Raw genomic sequence first — 8246 nt, forward strand, 5'->3', positions numbered from 1 at the left:
ACAGTGAGTTGCTGGGCCTGAGGCCCTTCTCTAGAATAGAGAGCCTGCTTGTGCCATTAAACTAGCGCGTGTAGTTTGAGACTGAGAGACAGAGACTTGTGCTCCTCTGTGTGACATGGTCTATCAAGATCAAGAACTACCCGCCCCAGAGTTCCTTGTGCAAAGGCAGGAGAGAGGGACAGCTGGTGGGAGGGGCAAAGCACCATAAGACAGTGGGAGCTAGTAATGCTGCTTCTTCTGGGAGGATTTGCAGTCCCAAAATATATGTGAGTAAGTGTCTAATTCACTCACAGTTACACACACCTAGGGTGACCAGCTGTCCCATTTTTAAAGGGACAGTCCCGTTTTTTGGGACTTTTTCTTATATAGGTGCCTATTACCTCCCACCCCTATCCCGTTTTTTCACAGTTGTTATCTGGTAACCCTACACACACCCCATACTGCCATGTCTGGTGGTGGCTCTAAATACAAATCAGGCAGCCAGAAACGTAAGGAGGTAAAAGAAAGGGAACTAAAAGAAGCTAAAGGATGCCAATCTATCCTCCAGTTTTTCAAATCAGACACGGCCTTTCTGCAGTCAGGCAACGTACTAACCAGGGAAGCAAATGAAGAAAATAAGATGAAAATGATTTCAATACAGAGACTGTGTCTGTGGCACTGGCAATTGGTAACACAGAAAAGCTGCCAGAACATGTGACTCCAACCTAATGCTTGAAGATAGTTGAGTCGTATCACCATTAGCACCACCTCATGCAGAAGGTTTATGAGACGTAGGCGAGAGTAGTGCGCGTGAGAGTGTACGTGTGGGATGAGGGATTGCGGTATGTGTACGGGAGGGGGCCCATGTTACATGTGTGTACTGGGCCTGAAAAAGCTATGCTTGGACCCTGAGAATAAAACCGAGAGGAAGGTAACACAGGCCGCTCCAGGAATAGCTAAAATGCTCAGCCTGTCACTTCTCTTCAGGTTCTTATGTTGTATGAGACGTTTTATCATAAGGGGATCACACATGTGGTCGGAGACCACTTGAAATGAAATGGTCACTTAACACCTCTGCAGGCATAGGATAAATGAAGGTTAGTAGGCACCACGGGATGTTACATCCAATTGGAATGAGCCATAAACTCATGACTCTGCTTGTTGGGATTCCCTCCAAGACCTTTTCCCCTCAGTTGATCCAGAACAGCTTGACACTTCACCCAGCTCTCTGTGCTCCAAAAACTCACTTCTACTCCAGATCTCATCACTCATGTCTCTTTATTCGGCTTATAGCAAAGGTACGCTGAGTTGATCTGACTCAAGTGTAGGGGGTGAGTATAGGACATACCACACATCCAAAGTTACACAGCCAGCATCTTCCTTTAAATACATTATATATATATATATATATATATATATATATATATATATATAACATTGCATGTACTATATATTGTATCACACATTCTGGGGTTGGCTTGGTTACTTTGCAGCATGCTCTGTCCAAGCATTGTCCTCACTCAACCGACTCTTTACCTCATCTCTACATTCCTAACTTATCTTGTCCACTGTTATCTTGTTTGTAGTGAACTTGGTGTCCTTGGGTGTTCTCCCTCTTCTCTTAGCTGGCTTGGACAGTCTGACTTCTTAGCCTACTGACCCACTTACTTATTTTATTTAGCACAGACATTCTGTTTTCAGCCTAATGATCTGTTTACCTCCCTAATTCTAGCCTCCAAGAAATGAGACCTGCCTCCATGTGTTAATTACTCATGTCTGGCCAGGCCTCAGCTACATGTCCCTGCTTCTGTCTTTCTCTTTTATATTAGCAGTCGTTTCAGCTGCATCATCTTCCTCTCTTTCTGGGCTCTCTTTTTCAAGTTTACCCAGCAACACAAACTCAAGGCCACAGATGTTGTACTTATTTGAACCACCATCAATATTAGCTTAAGGACAAACCACAGAGTGCAAGTTCACCTCCTCTGGGACAGCCCACCAGGGGGCAATTTCTCTTTATAAGCTTCCTTTGCTTTTAAAGCATCCTTTGGTAATTTTAGCTTTGCTTTTATTTTAATTACATTATGAAACACTGGTACAAAATTGTCATAAATATAAAGGGAAGGGTAGACACCTTTAAAATCCCTCCTGGCCAGAGGAAAAATCCTTTCACCTGCAAAGGGTTAAGAAGCTAGGATAACCTCACTGGCACCTGACCAAAATGACCAATGAGGAGACAAGATACTTTCAAAAGCTGGAAGGAGGGAGAAAAACAAAGGGTCTCTGTCTGTCTGGGTGATGCTTTTGCCGGGGACAGAACAGGAATGGAGTCTTAGAATTTAGTAAGTAATCTAGCTAGATATGCATTAGATTATGATTTCTTTAAATGGCTGAGAAATTAAGCTGTGCTGAATAGAATGGATATTCCTGTCTGTATGTCTTTGTGTAACTTAAGGTTTTGCCTAGAGGGATTCTCTATTTATCTAATTACCCTGTAAGGTAATCCTGATTTTACAGAGGTGATTCTTTTTGACTTTTTACTTCTATTAAAATCCTTCTTTTCAGAAACTGAATGCTTTTTCATTGTTCTTAAGATCCAAGGGTTTGGGTCTGTGGTCACCTATGCAAATTGGTGAGGATTTTTACCAAACCTTCCCCATGCTGCTGGCTCCAGGGAGGAGCTGCAGAGATCTGCAAAGGATTACAAACAATTGAGCAATGATGGAAGCTGACCCTGCCACACATCTCATGCGCTGACCCGTGTGTGATGCCACTAGCCAGAGCAGATGAACAGGTACCAGACACAAGACAGACAGGATGAAATCAGAGATGTGAGAAGGAGGGTGACAGAAATCTGAGTGGGTGACAAACCCTACTTTTCAGGGAGTGAGTTGACCCCAAACTGAGAGGTTAGGGAGAAACTTCTACCATAGGCAGGTTAACTGCAGGCTTTCTTGCCCCTTCCAATGAAGTAGCAGGGACCAAATGTGATCTGAGACTGGAGATTAAACTAGAGCAACCTTGGGTCCCATCAGGTCTGACTCTCTCTGTCCCTAAAGCTAAGCAGTGTCTCTGCCTCAGACCCACTCACCTCTCTTATAACACCAGGAAGAACAGATTCCTTGTTGTCTTCAATGTGGCACCGTTCCCGAGACACCCAAGTATTTGAAGGGTGCTTGAACCCTTTGGGACCATTGCTTGCTAAGCACTTGGGAGCACCTTGACTATGGCAAACACAGGATACGCCTGGCACCTGGATCTCCTGTTATCGGGTGTGTTGCCAGCAGGGGAAGGGGGTTCTCCTGGGCATCTGACGTCACCTCTGGAGCATTACACTGCTGCTCCCTGCACAAAGGTACCCATGTCACTGGAGCAATGGAGGGATCAGCCTGCTTTGAGCATGTGCTGGTGGTGGGGAAAGTATCAGTGGGGCACTGAAAGAGCCCAGGCTTTGGTTGTGCTGTGTGCGTGGCGGGGACGGGGGATCCTCAGGCTGAGGTGACAGGGGAGCAACAGGTCAGCACTGAGGGGTTGCGGCAGGCTGAGAGGGGGGAGAGGGGCACTGCAGATTAGATCTGAGGAGCAATGGCTGTTGAGCAAACAGGAAGTCGATACCGAGCCCCCAGGAGACGAACAGGGCTGCGAGGGTGGGCGGGGTAACAGATCTGTGGTGCACTAGCAGGGAGAACTGTAACAACATGGGAGGGAGGCAGAAGGGATGGCTGGGAGTAGTCCATGGCAAAGGGGCCAGCGGCTCCGGAGTGAGGCGCATTGGCCAGGCTTGGCTAACTGCAGGAGAAATGGACCCAGCCAAAGACTCTGAGGGGGCATGAAAATCCCACTTCCCAGGGGGAATCTGGGACAAGGGAAGAGGTCACTGAATAGCACAGGGTGCGGCCGTGGGGAGGCTGCACCCAACTGCAGACTTGGTGCAAGGAGAAGGCGGAGGCCACAGTGCATCCTAATGTTAGAGGAAAACATTGGGCCAGATTTCCTGCTGCAGTCTGGCCCCTTTGTGCCACCAGGGCAGTGCAAAGGGACTGGAAAGCACCAGGATCTGCTCAGTTGTGAATTGCCCCCTTGGTGGGGGAGCTCTGAGCCGGTCCAGATTTCACTTCCTCAGGGAAACTGCCCTGCAGGGCCCTGAATATCGGCTAAGCCAGTGGCTCCAACAGAACAGAGAGAGACTCACGCCAGAGCCCCTGTGTGCGGCTATTTAAAGGGAAAGGAAAATTGGGCCAGATCCCCCAATGGTGTAAATCAGTGTAGCGACGCTGACATCAAATGGGCCAGATCCCCAGCTGGTATAGATTGTCCATATGCCATTAAAGTCCATGGGCCAGATCCCCAGCTAATGTAAATCCGTGTAGATCTATTGGAGTCAATATGCCATATCCCCAGTTGGTGTAAATCAGCATTACACAATTTGAGCCCATTGGGCCAAATACTCAGTTACTGTAAATTGGCCATAGCACCGTTGGAGTCAGTGGGTCAGAATCCTACCTTGTGTAAATCAGACATACCTTCATTGGAATGAATGGGTCCAGAACCCCACATGGTGTAAATCAGCCAAATCGCCACTGAAATCATCCCAATATCACTGATTTAAGGTGCCTGAGCATCTGGCCCAGACTACTACTGATGCCACAAAATTCTTGCCACACTTTCCAAAAATTCCAGACCCCCAAGGCTACCCTCTAACTGCAGTGTGTGGCCACAGGTGTGTACAGAGGGCAGTTCTCTGTGTGTGTGAGAGAGAGAGAGAGCGCGCGAGCGAGCGAGAGGCAAATTGGAGCGGGGAAGATGCTGGCCTCTTGTGTAACAACGAGGAGACCTGTGGCACCTTAAAGACAAACAAATTCATTTGGGCATCAGCTTTCGTGGGCTGGAACCCACACTCCTCATTGTTTTTGCTGAAACAAACGAACACAGCTACCCCTCTGAAACTTGTGCGTAATAGTATCAGTTGTGGGTAGGGACTTGTCTTGTGTGTCTAATGACTTAGGCTGGAATTTTCAAAGGAGCAGAAGGGATTTGGACACCAACTTCTCCTACATTCAGTGGGTGTTAGGCATCGCAGCTCTCTGAAAAGCCCACTGCCTCTACATGGATGTTACATCCTCAGGTTTATTTCTTTACATTTAAACTGCATGCAGAAAAGCCTTGATGCCTGTCAAGGTTCCTTCCCCACTCTGAACTCTAGGGTACAGATGTGGGGACCTGCATGAAAGCCACCCTAAGCTTATTTTTACCAGCTTAGGTTAAAACTTCCTCAAGGTACAAACTATTTTACTTTTTTTCCCTGGACTTTATTGCTCCCACCACCAAGCATCTAACAAAATATATCCAGGAAAGAGCCCACTTGGAAAAGTCTTTTCCCCCAAAATCCCCCCAAGCCCTACACCCCCTTTCCTGGGGAAGGCTTGATAAAAATCCTCACCAATTTGTACAGGTGAGCACAGATCCAAACCCTTGGATCTTAAGAACAAGGAAAAAGCAATCAGGTTCTTAAGAGAAGAATTTTAATTGAAGAAAAAGTAAAAGAATCACTTCTGTAAAATCAGGATGGTAAATACCTTACAGGGTAATCAGATTCAAAACATAGAGAATCCCTCTAGGCAAAACCTTAAGTTACAAAAAGACACAAAAACAGGAATCTACATTCCATTCAGCACAGCTTATTTTATCAGCCATTTAAACAAAACAGAATCTAACGCATCTCTAACTAGATTGCTTATTAACCCTTTACAGGAGTTCTGACCTGCATTCCTGCTCTGGTCCTGGCAAAAGCAACACACAGACAGACAGAGAGAACCTTTTGTTCCCCCCCCCCCCCAGCTTTGAAAGTATCTTGTCACCTCATTGGTCATTTTGGTCAGGTGCCAGCGAGGTTATCTTTAGCTTCTTAACCCTTTACAGGTGAAAGGGTTTTTCCTCTGGCCGGGATTTAAAGGTGGTTAGCCTTCCCCTTTATATTTATGACAATGCTGTTCTTCCCTTCTCCCATAACCCTGTGATTGTGTCCCATCCACTCCATTCCCCTTTCTCGGAGAAACATCACCAGTGATGGGGCACTCGCTGCCTTTATTGCCTGTTACATGAGCCCAGCAGCTTCACGTCTCAGCAACTCGCGAAACTGTCCTGGATTTAGCCTCGCAACCCCCCAAGGGAGGTAGAAAAATAAAATTAACTGACCATGTCCTGGCCATTTGCCATGTCCTGGCAGGGTAGGAGGCAGCACTGGGCTCCCTTCATTCTGCAGTAACAGAGAGCGTGGCTGTGTCAATTTCAGCACAGTGCTAGACCCCGGACTAGGCCATTTGCATGCCTGGGAGACACAGTGGGGTGGACTGGCTGATTGGGTCCATGAGCAGTTTGAATTGGCCTGCTCTCTCCGGGGAGTTATAGCCACAGAAAACAGCTGGAGGGGCAGCCCCAGGGTTGTGATTGTACCAGGTAATTAGATTCTCACGGGTTACACTGTAGTTACAGGGAAACTCGGCTGAGTCCCCTGCTGGGAGAGTTCAGGAGGCTGAGAAATCTCCTCATTGACTCCTCCACCTTGAAAAACTGCCACCACTGAGCCCAGAGTGTAAATAATAATCTAGGCATTGACTGGAGAGCTCCTGCTCGCCTCAGGAAACAGCACTGGAAAAGCCAGCCTACCAAGGGCCCTCTGAAACTGAGTGGACAGCCAGAGTAGAAAATTTGGCTGGGGTATCACAGGGGTCTAAGAGAATCCTGCACCCATGGGAGGCTTCTTGTGCCCTTAGGTTTCGTTGCAGGTCCCAGGATTGGCTCTATCTTATGCATACGGAGAAAGTGTTTGTCCACAAGCCAGTTTCTTCAGGCCTTTTTCATCTCCTTGTTCCTCAGAGTGTATATGAAGGGGTTCAGCAGAGGGGTGACTGCAGTGTAGAATACAGCTACTGCCCCTTCGGATGCGTGACTCGAAGAGGGGCGCACGTACATAGACCAGCAGCACCAGGCTGAGGTGGGCGCTGCAGGTGGAGAACGCCCGCAGCCTCCCCTGGGCCGTGCGGATCTTCAGGATGGCGGACACTATGCAGGCCTAGGAAACGCAGATCAGCAGGAAGCAGACAGCTGCCACCGCCCCGAAGTTGGCCAGAATGACGGCACGGTTGGTGGCCATGTCAGCGCAGGCCAGCTTCAGCGTGGCGGGGATGTCGCAGATGAAGTATTCCACCCGGTTGGGGCCACAGTAAGGCAGGCAGAAGGTCAGGGCGGCCTGGATCGCAGCATGGAGCGAGCCGGTGAGCCAGGTGCCGGCTGCCAGCCCCACACAGGCCCTTCTGCTCATGACCACGGTGTAGTGCAGAGGGTGGCAGACGGCCAGGAAGCGGTCATAAGCCATCACCGTGTAGAGGAAGCACACGGTGCTGGCTAGGAAATGGAAGGCGTAGAGCTGCACCACACAGCCGCCGAAGGAGACGGTTCTGCTGCTGGACCCTGCCAAGCCAGGCAGGATCTTGGGCACGGTGATGGAGGAGAGGCAGGCGTCGAGGAAGGAGAGGTGGCCGAGGAAGCCGTATGTGGGCAGGGCATGGAGTTGGGAATCAAGGAGCACAGTCAACAGGGTGAGGGCGTTGCCCAGCAGGGTGAGCAGGTAGAGGAGGAGGAAGAAGAGAGAGGGAAGCTCCCTGGTGTTCGCGAGTCCCTCCAGGACGAAGTCTGTCACCAGCGTTTCATTTCCTGGCTCCATTGGCTTCCCCCACTGTGCAGAGCAACAATCGCTAGAGCAAAGTGAATTATTCATGCCCTCTGGTATCTATCTAGACCCCATGACTGTTGCATCTCAGCACCTCAGATTTTTAAATGTGTTTATCCTCACAACACCCCCCAGAGGGAGGGAATTAGCATCCCCGTTTTTACAGCCGGTGATTGGAGGCACAGAAAAGCTCAAAGACAAACAGGAAACCTGTGTGAGGGCAGGAGAGCTGAACCCATCCACCCCATCTATCTATCTATCTATCTATCTACCTACCTATCTATCTATCTATCCACCCCAAGCAAGCCCATCTTGCTGTCTCTTGCACATTATCTATCTAGCTATCTATCGATCTTGGTTCTTCTCTTGTCACCCATCCCCAGCCTTCTGAATTCAGGGGAGGCATGGTGCAGAGATGCCGAGTGTTACAAACCACTGAGAGATTCTGGAAGCTGACCCTGTTGGCCCCTGTGTCTATTGACCAGGGAAGAGTATAAAAATATTGCTCAGGCATGTAGGAATGATATCAGGAGGGCCAAAT

The 8246-nt window shown here is 48.7% G+C and overlaps 1 pseudogene; it reads right to left on the reverse strand.

Moving 5' to 3' along the window:
- Positions 1 to 6822: 6822 nt before the first annotated feature.
- Positions 6823 to 7699, reverse strand: LOC144273610 (olfactory receptor 10S1-like; annotated as a pseudogene).
- Positions 7700 to 8246: the final 547 nt, after the last annotated feature.

This window comes from Eretmochelys imbricata, chromosome 13, assembly GCF_965152235.1.
Source record: "Eretmochelys imbricata isolate rEreImb1 chromosome 13, rEreImb1.hap1, whole genome shotgun sequence".
NCBI classification, from domain to species: domain Eukaryota; kingdom Metazoa; phylum Chordata; order Testudines; family Cheloniidae; genus Eretmochelys; species Eretmochelys imbricata.